The 13,193-nt window shown below is 42.9% G+C and overlaps 1 pseudogene; it reads right to left on the reverse strand.

The window, feature by feature from the left end:
* Positions 1 to 12,286: 12,286 nt before the first annotated feature.
* On the reverse strand, positions 12,287 to 12,404 carry LOC126429405 (5S ribosomal RNA; annotated as a pseudogene).
* Positions 12,405 to 13,193: the final 789 nt, after the last annotated feature.

Raw genomic sequence — 13,193 nt, forward strand, 5'->3', positions numbered from 1 at the left:
GATCCTCAGTGGTCAATAATGTTGTACTGCCAGTGCCGAAAGCTTTAAAGTGGTCGCCAGTGCATTACCGTGCACTGTTGTGGAATTCTGCTTAGTTATTTTCCCGTGTTCAGGACGACTGTTGCGGTTTAGTGAGCGAGCGTGTGGTCGTTGTGGCCAGCACGGCAGGCTACCAGGCCGTAATCGACAACACTGCTAGAGATTTTACGTTGGTGGAAACGGAAAGCGGTGCACTCAATCCCTTGGTACCAATTGGGCAGCCATTTTACCAAGTAGTAACAGCACCAGGTGAGCAAAGCCGATAACAGCCGGGAGGGTGGTGTGCTGGCCCCACTCCTCTCCAACCTGCATCACGATATCGTCATTGGCTGCGGATGACACAGCCGTCGATGGATACTGATTGGCCCGCCTGTCGACCTATGTTACGCACCCGGCCTCATATCAGAACGTGAAGTTATTGGATATGTGGTAGCTGTATAAATGGTATTTGACAAAACTGACGAGCTTGGCTAGGTTTAATTGAAACAATAAATTTAAATTGTTTTCGTGGGAACGATACTTGCAGGTTTTTAATAGCGCACTAGGACTCACATTTAGTTACAAAACTATCGTGAGGATATATAAAGGACCACAGGGTCTATAATCCATTTTTGTTATACATAGATGTCCTTTTGTCTGTTAATTACAGGCCGGCCGTGGTGGCCGTGCTGTTCTAGGCGCTTCAGTCTGGATCCACGCGACCGCTAAGGTCGCAGGTTCGAATCCTGCCACGGGCATTGATGTGTGTGATGTCCTTAGGTTAGTTAGGTTTAAGTTCAAAAATGGTTCAAATGGCTCCGAGCACTATGGGGCTTAACTTCTGAGGTCATCAGTCCCCTAGAACTTACAACTACTTAAACTTAACTAACCCAAGGACATCACACACATCCATGCCTGAGACAGGTTTCGAACCTGCGACCGTAGTGGTCGCGCGGTTCCAGACTGAAGTGCCTAGAACCGCTCGGCGACCCCGGCCGGCTAGGTTTAAGTAGTTCTAGGGGACTGATGACCTCAGATGTTAAGTCCCATAGTGCTCAGAGCCATTTTTTTCCTTACTTACACGTCAACAGTATTGAGCCGTGGCTCCATATTTCACTTCGCTTGGGTCTTGTCCGACGCCACTGGCTTGAGTTTGCTATTTGTTCAGTAAGCATCTTTGGTCAACTTCGGCCTAGGAGAAAATGCTGGCTGTGTAGTGTGTTTCTGGGTGGGAACGCAGTTGGTCTGAGACAGCGGAGTTGCACGGTTAGAGCCGACTTGGGCTGTTTGAGCCAAGTTGGTCTGTGAAAGCCGCATCCGTCCGACAAAGGAAATTGGCTGTTGGACGAGTGGTGTGTGGGTCGTGTCGGTTGGTTAGTGGAGTCTGCCTTCATCGCAACCGCCAGCTAGTGCGGGCCTCCGGCTGTGGAAAGGTGCAACTTTGTGGCCGTCCGATCGTTGCTTAGTGACAGCGCAATTCATCGGGTTGAATGGACTGCCGCTTCACGTTGCTCGCAGCCTGGTTCGTATGCTTCACTCTGGACCCATCTGCCGGATACGCCACCCGACTGTTTGTTTAAAAATTATCATCTCAAGGCACCTTTTGCATCCATGCAGCGCCGACATCTTACACAAGACGAGTATTAAGTGTGGCTTCGTTTGACTACATAGAACGAAAAGAGTAAACTTGTAGTCATATTTCTCCAAATTTGGCCTTTTCACCTAACTTTTAAGTAACTGGCTCTTTCATTCTACTTATTATTACTATTAATAGCATGTTACATTTCTGCCGGCCGCTGTGGCCGAGCGGTTCTAGGCGCTTCAGTCCGAAACCGCGCTGCTGCTACGGTCGCAGGTTCGAATCCTGCCTCGGGCATGGATGTATGTGTTGTCCTTAGGTTACTTAGGTTTAAGTAGTTCTAATTCTAGGGGACTGATGACCTCAGATGTTTAAGTCCCATAGTGCTTGGAGCTATTTGAACCATTGTTTCGTTACATTTCTCCAGATTCTGCCCTTAAGATTTAAATTGCAAGTTTCACCTGAACTTTTACATATCTGGCTCTTTTCTTATTAATATTGCCAAAATCATGTTCTATTGCTCTAAACGGTGGCCTTAAGATTTAAATTACAAATTTCACCTGAACTTTTGAGTAGCTGACCCTTTTATAATTATTATTAAAAGCATGTTATATTTCTTTGAAAATGTGGCCTTAAGATTTAAATTTCAGTTTTAAGTTAAATTTTAACTTATCAATAAATTGTTATTTGCATAAAATACTAACCAGTTGATCTGTGGGATCGGCCCTTCCCGTTTTCCTTAACTCCCGATTGTCCGGTTCAAGTATCTATGGCAAAATATAATTGTCGATATTTAATTCATGTTTTATTCGATTATCGTTCATTTGTGACGTGAAACAGAATTGTTGTGGCATAAATAAGAAAACAATACGGATTAATCATACAGTGATAGATAACGAAATTTCCTCAAAAAATAGTAAAACTAAAAAATTGCTCATGTTTCTGTTATTCAGAAACAATTTCCGCAGCTATCAGTAATAACAGGAAGCTCCTACCTTTTAGTGTGATGAAGAAGATTGTACTGATTGGAAAATAACAATTATATAATTTTTTGTTCTAGCTTTTGCAAGTAAAATGTACTTGCATCAAAAGTAACAGAAGTTACGCGATTAACTAATTTTTAGTACTTATAAAATGCAATTTATATTTTTAGGGTATAAAATACATACACGCTGAACGTTGAACGGTTCTAATTCGGTACAAAGTAAATGGACAAAAACCAAAGAGAAATCTTCGACTTCCAGTTCCTCTCTCACACATTCATTCTCTTTCTTTTTTGTGACAATGCTTCCAATACTACGGATAATCCTACGTCATTTACGTAGTACAGCATAACTACCGAACCGCAGTTTTGCTAGAGAGCAGTTCTATTCAAGAGCGTGAGCAGGAGAACTGCAAACACTGTGGAGGTAAACGACGGCCTCGCAGGTGCACTGCGTCTCCCGCTACCTACAGCAGTGTACGCAGAATCAGTAAGAGACGCTAAGGTCGCCGTGTCACAGCTGCAGAGTTCCAATAGCAAACAACAAGAAAAACAAAAGAGAATAACAGAGTCCAGGTAAATGGTCTCATGCAGTTCGTAACAATTACAGAGCGTACTGGCTTTTCCTTTTCCTTTTTTCTTTATTGCTGTTTCAGGTCCCCACGAAAGGGAGGGCTGGCAGCGCATAAAACCGCTCTTCAGCCAAATGTTCAACAAATTTACGTTATAAAATATGTAAAAAATGCATGACAATAAATGCTGTCTTTTAAAAAACTCATTGGTGGCCAATATTTATGATTTTTAAAACTTTTTGAATGACTATATTTTACAGTTAAAATACACATCCTGCAAAACAAGTTAAGCGCTCAGAAGGGGAGGGCGAAACGAACTTCACGGGTTGAGACTGTATTTCAAAGCGAGTTAGATTTACAAAGAACTTGGCAGTTTGATCCTCCCAAAGCAAGGATTACCTAAAAGGCTGTTACGAGGACGTGCTGAACAGTAACGTCCCCGAATTTTCTATGTGAAAACTCTTAAAAGCTTTTCATATAAAACAAACGTCATTAACATTCTATAACTTAATTCTTCATCCCAAAATGTTAATTTCTCAACAAAGTCGCCCTGGCGAGGAACGCATTTCTCCCAACGAGAGACCGGTTTGTTGATACCGTCACTGTAGAATGTCTATCTCCGTTGAAAAGAACCACAAACTCACCTCTGCTGCACCGCTTCATCACTATCAAAGTGAAGCCTTCGAAGACGTTCTTTAAGTTTTCGAAACCGATGAAAATCATATGGGGTTAATTCGGGACTTTATGAAACCAAGGGGTCAGATAGCTGCGAATGTTGCAGCGCTCCTGTGTAGTCTGGCACTGTCATGCTGAAGGAGACTGGTTCTCCATGTGTGGACGAATTCTTAGAATTCTAAACTTCATTACAGCACGCTGTTTCTCACACACTAACATAGTAACGTTACACACCGCCATGTTACACGTTACAGTTCGGAGCCCTCTACAAATATGTAAACAAGAACAACAAATTAATAATGTCTGTTTTATTTAAAAAGCTTTAAGGGTCTTCACACAAAAAAATTTCGGAGGCATACTGTCGAAAGCAACCTCATAGATGCGAGAACAGACCAAATTGTACTTGAATTGGAATGAATATAACACGTAATATTTAACGTAACTTCAGGCGTGTTAGTTTAACTAAGCGTTAGTTCAACTAATATTTAAGGGGTAAATCTACATAAACTATTTACATAAAAGTACGAGTAATTTTAAAAATCTACATGATACCCTTTGGCCATTGGCGCACAGTTATATGTTCTTCAGGAATTCAAAAGGCACACATTACTGGTCTACTGAACCACGCTACACTGCTACGTCACAAATTTTGTGACTGATAATTCTGGACTACACTACTAAAACACTACACTACGCTACACTACTTGATATCAGAAGCAAGCTAGAACTCCTCACTTGTCTGTATGACGATGCATCCCCTCTGATCTGGATGTATGCGCTGATTCGGTTGGAAAGGGTGTCATAAAGCCGTTGTATGCTGTCTTGAATCATGCTGTCCAAGAGTTGTTGTAAGAGGTCCTTGATATCACAGACACTGCACTGCAGTACTGAGGTCCGAGCTGGCCCCACACGTGCCATCAGGGACATATCTGGGGATCTTTCTGGCAACGGGAGTACCCCAACATCAGGCAGGTCACAGAGACACGTGCCATGTGTGGACGAACATTGTCCTGTTGAAAAGTGGCACAAAGATACGGTCGTATGCGAGGTAACAGACGTGGACAAAATTTTGTTCGTGACGTTCCGTTATGCTATCAGGAATTTCCCATCACTAACACCTGAGGTCTGAAGTCGTACTCGATGGGTCCACATGCCCCAACAAAATGAGTAACGCCATCATGCCCTTCCAAAACTTCGGAAGAATTCAAGCTCTCCACAGGTCGCTAATATACGCGCTGACTTATCTGATGTAGTACAGTACAACAGGTCATTGCTGACACAATGCGATGATATACATCAGTAGACTATCCTTCCTGGTACAGAGTCACACCAAGTGCTGCCGTTTGTGTTCTGTTGTTAACAGCAGCCTATATATCGGATGGTAACTCTCTGGTCTTGCCGTATTTAGTCTCTGATCAGTGGTGTAGGGTGACAGAGGGAGTTCTTTTACTCGAATGGCAGGCGCAGATGGTAAGGACTTACAACCCTTCCCTCTGTTCCTCTGACGTGGCCGACCGGAAACTTGGTGACGAGTATGACGGCCATCAAATTTTCATGCAGTCAACACCACGTCACCATCACATCTGAATGCCCCACAAATCTAGAAACTGAAGTCGTACAGCCGTCTAAATGGTGACCACAACGAGATCCCTTTCAAACTCTGTCATACACTGTCTCACATGATTACGCAGCATCTCTGTGTCCTTCACAATGATCACTCTGCATGTAGAGCTGTTCACACCCCTTATATACCCCGCCAAGCCTGATAACAATACTATCCACGAACAACACTAATGTACTACGGTGGGTGTTTTACGCGAGCATGTCCTCTGGGTACACCATTTTCTTTGTCAGATAGTGCATAGTCCTGAAGATAATGTTAATGGTGCTATGGTGTATTGGTGATGCTGGCGGTGCATGTTAGTGAACATGAGATGGAATACTATAACCATGGGTCTCTGTGGAACCGCAAGTTGCGAATTAAAAGTCAGTGAGTTGGGGAAGAGGAGAGGTTGGAAAATATAAGGATAGTGAGAGGTGACGCGTTGTGACTAGGGCTGGAATGAGGAATATATCTCGAGAGGGACTTTTTCGATGGGGAGTGGGAGTTGGCTGAAATTTAGACGGGAGATATTGGATAAGACATGAAGACGTATGGAAGGTGGAATATGGATAGGTTCGGTTCGAGAACATTTTTCCGTACAAACAATCTACGTTTCTGCTTCCCTCCCATTTTTTCCATAAAGTGACATATCATTTGGAGCGCACCCTCTTTCCCCCCCTCTCTCATACATCACTTGAAATTCACTGAGCTCTTGGTAAGAGTTTTAGAAATAAATCTAAATCTGATGAGCGTGGATATTGGGTTTTCTCTACTAATAAAAATACACGCTCTGTACAAATTTTTCACTAGGAGGGCATCTAGAATTTCTCTCAACATGGACTCAAAGCGACCGTTTCAGTCGTTTGGGCCGGCCAGTGTGGCTGAGAGATTCTAGGCGCTTCAGTCTGGAACCGCGAGACCGCTTGGTCGCAGGTTCGAAGAAGCCTGCCTCGGGCACGGACGTGGGTGATGTCCTTCGGTTAGTTAGATTTAAGTAGTTCTGAGTTGTAGGGGACTGATGACCTCACATGTTAAGTCCCATAGTTCTCAGAGCCATTTGAACCTTTTCTTTTTTTTTCGTTTGGGTCTTAAACTGGCCCTGAATATGGATGAGTTTCGCAGCAGAGTGCTTGGACGGGTGATTAGTGGATGGGATATTCTATGCCAGTACGAGCTACGATTAATGCGATGGATCCGAAAGTGCTCTTCGAAAAGGTGTCCGTAGTGGATGAGTTCGCACAGAATGCATGCTGATGAATTGTATGAAGGCGGAAGGCGAGTCGGAGTTAATGTCTTTCCAGTATTTCAAGGATTTGTGGAATTTACAGGGTGCGGAGATCCAGGCATCCTGGTGTATGTTAGGATGTGGTGGACGAGGGATTCATTGCTGAGGATAATGACAGAAGAATGTTGACCCTAGATGTGGCCTCTTTGTAATTTTAGTAGGTGTCGGGCTTTGTGGTTGACGGTGAGATGTTGTTTTCTGTCACGGGTTAGTCGTAATTCTTTGGTGGTGTTAGCCAGACGGATGGGTTGCTTATAGATGCAGAAATCGAAATAAGAATGCTGCGACTAAAGTTGATTACTTGGCTTTTCTGTGGATTTAGTTGTAATTTCGACGTGTTACAACATTCGACCAGGAGAGTGAAATGGCATTGACTTTAGTGCGCCTTCTAGCCGGTTTTACGGTCTGGTCTCCGGCAGAGAGTGTCTCTAAAGCAGTCGTTTGTTGCGTCTCCTTGCAGCACGGGCGTCAAACACGGATCGCTGTAGCTCGCAGATATCGGGACCGATCTGTCACATTGCGGCAATTCTATTTTTTGTGACTCTTTTCTCTTTTAGGGTCTCGTAGCTCATTCGGTAGAACAGAATCAGTTTGTTGTACGGCTGTCTGTCTGTCTGCCCTCCTCTCAAGAACAGGTAGATGTATCAAGATGAAATTTATGCCACTTACTAAGATCTGCGGTCCCTGGCGGCGAAAGAAAATGAAAATTCTAAGTCAATGCGATCAAAGTAAACGGCCATTTACGGCATTATATTTTGGTACTTGCAAATTCACTCTTTAAAACCTATACGGTACCTCCCCTTGTCTGAAATCATGATATCTGGCGAGAAGGAAGGCCTCACAGTACAACCTAAGGAAAAATATCCGGAAACTGTTAATTTTTACAAAGGTCACATGAAAAAAAAATTTTTGTCTTTTGCTATCAGACTGTATGTCTATTCTTCCGTCTGTCAAGACCGCTTTCTCTCAGGAACGGGTTGACGTATAAAGTTGAAATTTATGTCACGTACTAAGGTATGTGATCCCTTGGAGGTATAATAAACGTTAGCTTCTAAATCAATGCAATCAAAGGACACGGCCGTTTGTGGCGCATATTTTGATACTCGAAAACTCACTTATCAAAACGTATATGGCACTTGCCCAAGGTCTAGAATCATGAAATTATCGAGCGAGGTGGCGGAGAGTCAGCACACTGGATTTAGGCTTTCCGTCATTTCCTCAAATCACTCCAGGCAAATACCGGGATGCTTCCTTGACACGGCCGATTTCTTTCTCCTTCCTTGACAATATTCAATATGAAATTTGCCAAGAAGCAAGGTTTCACTGTACATGTAGACCAAAAATCCAAAAATTTTTAATTTGTAGTTATATCACAGGAAAAAAAAATTAAGGTTTTTAACATGGCTGTCAATCAGAGACTGTTGTATAATACAAAATTTTGAAAAACACAGCCCTCAGTCGCGAACACAATTAATTTGTAACCTAGGTTTCGGTGTCACAAGGGACACCTTCTTCTGACAAAATTAAAACTAAATGTTACAGGATAACGTACCAAAAAATACGAAAGCTGCGGTCGTACCTGACAGCGTCAGATAGTCAGAATTAAAATAAAATGCGACAGAGGTGCAAGCCACTAGAGGCTGCCATGTGTCCTCTGCTATAGTCAACACAAAACTGAAACATCATGTGACTTGTGCGCCACGGCAACTTCAAGACAATACCGCCATCTGGTGGCTAATTGGTAAAACAAGCTATTTTGTGAACATCTCTCGTAACTGCAGAGAGGGAAACAAACAAACACCTGAACGGTGTACATGAAGTAATTACAATAGCGGGATACTGCATGATATAAAATACAACTAATGAATGACTGGCTGTAGTACAAAAATTCCAGAATAAATGCATAAAGAAGACATACGAAATAATCCATTAAATGACATTACTGCTTGCTATAATAGATACGTTATAAAAACCAAAAAAGTTTTTTTTTTAATTTACGTATATGAGCCGTAACAAGTAGAAAGAAAAGTTATCTCTGAATCTGCAAGAAGTAGTTGGTACATCAAAGTGTTAGATCTCGTCCAGCAGCGGCTTTATACCATTCAAATAACTTCTTCCGCGCAACTGCACCTGCTCGTTGAGAAGCGAAGGCTCCGCTCGTGTACCCTCGACAAAAGGCTTTATGGCTTGCCTGAGCACGTCAACACCGACATTGGACTGTTGATGACTGGAAACATTTTGCCTGGTCGGAAGAGTATCGGTTCAAATTGTATCGATCAGATGGGCGTGTACGGGTATGGAGACAACCTCATGGATCTGTAGACCCAGATGTCAGCAGGGGACTGATCAAGCTGAGAAATGCCACTTGCACGCTTAGATTAGCAAATTGACGGTGACCAACATTAAAAAGAACTTGATTAATTTTCACACATTTATTAAAATAATAACAAGCATAAAAATTTCTTAAATTGGTTCTGGATGCTATTTACAATTGACAATCTGAAGTTCCTTTGGTATTGGTACATTAACCTTATTCTTACATATATCTCTGATGCTTGAAAAAAGTGTCTATACATTAATCTTCATGGCTATGTACAGGAATATGGTAATCTTATTAGGCACAGACTGAAACTTGACTATAGACTGGTACAGACAAATGTGGAACTCGTACAGACTGTTGCAGACAAATGCAGACTGACTAATCGGAGGTCTGTACACTCGTTATAATACCCCGCGCATTCATGTATCACTGCGCGAGTGTGATCCGTGAGGAGAAAAGGTTCTACGTAAGCAAAAATCTCATTAGCTGCGTTACATATTAATACGCGGATCGGCGGAAGCAGAATTTGGTCCGTCTCTATGGCAGCGCCATCTCGTAGTGCGGAGATGGGCGAGCACTGCGCCTGCGCTGTTGTACTTAGCGGGGCGCGCTCTAGTGGAAAAGTTGTGTAAGCGCTGACTACGCGGAACTATGTACACATGACATATACTTTACTGTCAGGTAATAGTCGTTGTGGGGATAAGAACCACTTATCTAACAAAGGGGTGGGGGTGGATGTGAAAAAGGAGCGCAGCTCGCGAGACGTATATTTCCAGAATTTGTTCATCCATTATCTGAGAATGAGAGCACTTAGTGACTCGCAACAAACCTTACACATAATTTCAAACCTTTACGAGTTTTTTTCTCTGTGACAACGCATGTAAAATGATGGAAGGAAAATTTTTTATGGTATATTGCTTTTCCGCTGTTCATGTAGTAAAAATATCACGTGGGGCATGACTTAATATTTTACTTCTTTATTACTAACTGAATTCGCGACACGTTTTACAGACAGTATGTACATATACCACTGAATGTAAGTACAAAATTATATCATTGTACGACACGTAGTTCAGGAGATATGACGTCATAAACATTAAGGACATCGCCAGGTGTTGTATAGTATGTGCATGGACGCATAGATATAAATAAATACCTGGGCAAGGTGGGGTTTCTCCACTAGTAGAGAGTGTCAGTAACGCAACAAAGTTTTGTAAATCTAGGTTTTTTTCTTTTTTTTAAACAGCTTCGAACAGTTCAAAATGTCGGTAGTTGTCACCTCGGAGTCGCATTTCCACTTTGGCCGCTGAACCGCAGTGACCAGCGACGAAGGTGCAACTGGCCAAAAGCGACAGCGCTGCGCTTTTGCGCCCCTGTTTGTTGTTTGGACAACTCCACCGCTGGCGGAGCGTGAGGCAGAGCCAGTTTTCGTAAAGTGTCTGAGCTGTTTCCGCAGTTGCTGCCACACAAATAAAATGAGAAAGTCAGAGTCGCGCTGATGAGGGCCTAACAGTTGCTGTCACAGTCCAGAGTGAGGGCTTCGCAAGCTGTTTTCCCCACACGGATTTGCATCCGCGCTTTAAGCGAAATTGATATTGACTAGCGTATTAGTAGCAATAAACTGTGATCATCTCCTAAAACTTACCGTTCATATTTGCACTACGCAAGCTGGCTTGCAGCATTTCGCTGGTAGTGCAAGTATCCATCTCCTAAACCCCTCTGTTGCGTTTCGGAAAATTTTGGGGGCCAACAGGTGTCAGTAAATCTTTTTAAAAGGGATAATTTCTCTCGTTTTGTGGTTATCTGTTTGACATTTGAATTTATGCCGGAAATTAGTTTAGTGTTATTGATGTTTGTCTGGACGTAACTTGCGACATACGAAGGATGGTGGGTCGCTCCAAGTAGGTCATATCCATGCATTTTGCCTCTTTGACGTTTTGGTCTTCGCTATTTATGTGTATTTCACTAGCAGTGAGCATGTCTATGTTTTGGTCTTGCAGGAACTTTGGTATATGACCACTCTTACCTCTGCTAAAATCTCCAAAAATTAATTGGAAGATCGGACAGTGTCTCCCAGATTTTTTGTCATTCGGCCCTGAGAAGGGTTAGCGCGAGAATCAATACTTGTAATAAAGCCAGGAGATCTGTAGATATTATCTGAAAGCCAAAGATCGCTCATACTGATTTAGCGTGTCGACAAGGTACTCAGCTTCAGAACACACACTGATGAATTTCTCAACGTGGTACCATGCTGCCTTATTAAATAATACACTCTGCGAGAGACCTTTCCAATTAACAACAGGAAACAGTTAGAGTAAAACGAAACATCTCAATAATGGGCTTCCTCAATGCTCAGTACTTGCCCCGGTTCTGTTTAACATATATATTTCGGATATACCAAATACGTCAACTTCAAAGTGTATATATGCCGACGATCTTGCTCTTGCCGCCTGTAGTATGTTCATACAGGAAGGCAGCAGCATCTTATCGAAAGATCTTACAGCGTAGGGGACATACTTTTCCGATTGGAGACTAATTTCAACAAGATAAATACTGAATTGTCGTGCTTTCACCTCAATAATATACATGCACTTCTAGAGTCCCAAGTACACTTCAACACAACTTAGTTCGTTACAATCCTTTCTCAAAACATATGGGGAGAACAACAGACCGAACATTATCTTTTAAAAACACCTAGAAAACGCTGCAGCAAATTCAGCTACAGGGACTGTACGTCCAGACCAACACAACTTAGTCTTGCGTACTCGGTTGCCGAATACTGGTCTCCAACTGGTTAAATTGCCACCACATGAAGAAGACAGACACCAAATTGAATGGGACCATGGAAATAATTAGCGGCTGTCTAAAAACCAGTCCACTACATTGTTTACCTCTTTTGTCCCCTATCGGTCCTCCTCATACGTGCAGATGAGAAACATTAGTTAAGGAATACAACAAAATTTTAGACAGTCTCCAGCTTCCATTGTACAGTGACCTGACTGATGCTGCTCTGCAGAGGCTAAAGTCTAAAATCACCCACTAAAACTCCTCCCAACCAGGCCATGGAGGCCCAACAGTACTGAATCGCCGCCGTGTCATCCTCAGCTCATAGGTGTCACTGGATGCGGATATGGAGGGGCATGTGGTCAGCACACCGCTCTCGCGGCCTATGTCAGTTTCCGAGCCCGGAGCCACTACTTCTCAATCAAGTAGCTCCTCAGTTTGCCTCACAAGGGCTGAGTGCGCCCCTCTTGCCAACAGCGCTCGTCCGACCGGATGGTCACCCATCCAATTGCTAGCCCAGCCCGACAGCGCTTTACTTCGGAGATCTGACGGGAACCGGTGTTACCACTGCGGCAAGGCCGTTGGCTAAAACCACCCACTACCATTATCAAAACTACTTTTGGGGCACAGTTTCAAAATAAATGACACGTGGAGACAACACTGGGATACCTTGAAACTGGCTCAGGCTTCACCAATTATCGAACCTGTTTCACAACTTTTCAGGAATTGAACTGCCTCGTCACGTATGGAAAATACTCAGTAGAACGTTATATGGCATCTGTCGTGATTCTTTCTATAAATGGGAAGTAACAGAATCACCGACCTGCGACAGCAGATAACTTTGTCAGACTCTTCGCCAAATTGTCACCGAATGCCCCCTTATAGTATATCCAGGAGATGTTGAATATTAGTGAGAATTAAACTGAAAAGTCTACAAGAGGTTAAAAGCGGAAACGTAATGAAGTAAAGAATATTAAAATGCCGCGCGGGATTAGCAGAGCGGTCTCAGGCGCTGCAGTCATGGACTGTGCGGTTGATCCCGGCGGAGGTTCGAATCCTCCCTCGGGCATGGGTGTGTGTGTTTGTCCTTAGGATAATTTAGGTTAAGTAGTGTGTAAGCTTAGGGACTGATGATCTTAGCAGTTAAGTCCCATAAGATTTCACACACATTTGAACATTTTTGAATATTAATTAAATATGGTACCAGAGAAGAAGTGGATAAGAGGTTACGCAGGAAGGTGCATTAGTATTTAAGCATTTCGCGTGTTGTGTGTTAACAATCGTGCGTGATAGAAAACAGTAACAATACTATAGAATATTCGATTTGAGTTTAGTAATTTACGTGGAGCATCGACACTGACCAGAATGAAAATAG

This window comes from Schistocerca serialis, chromosome 1 (genome assembly GCF_023864345.2).
Source record: "Schistocerca serialis cubense isolate TAMUIC-IGC-003099 chromosome 1, iqSchSeri2.2, whole genome shotgun sequence".
In the NCBI taxonomy this organism is placed as follows: Eukaryota; Metazoa; Arthropoda; class Insecta; order Orthoptera; family Acrididae; genus Schistocerca; species Schistocerca serialis.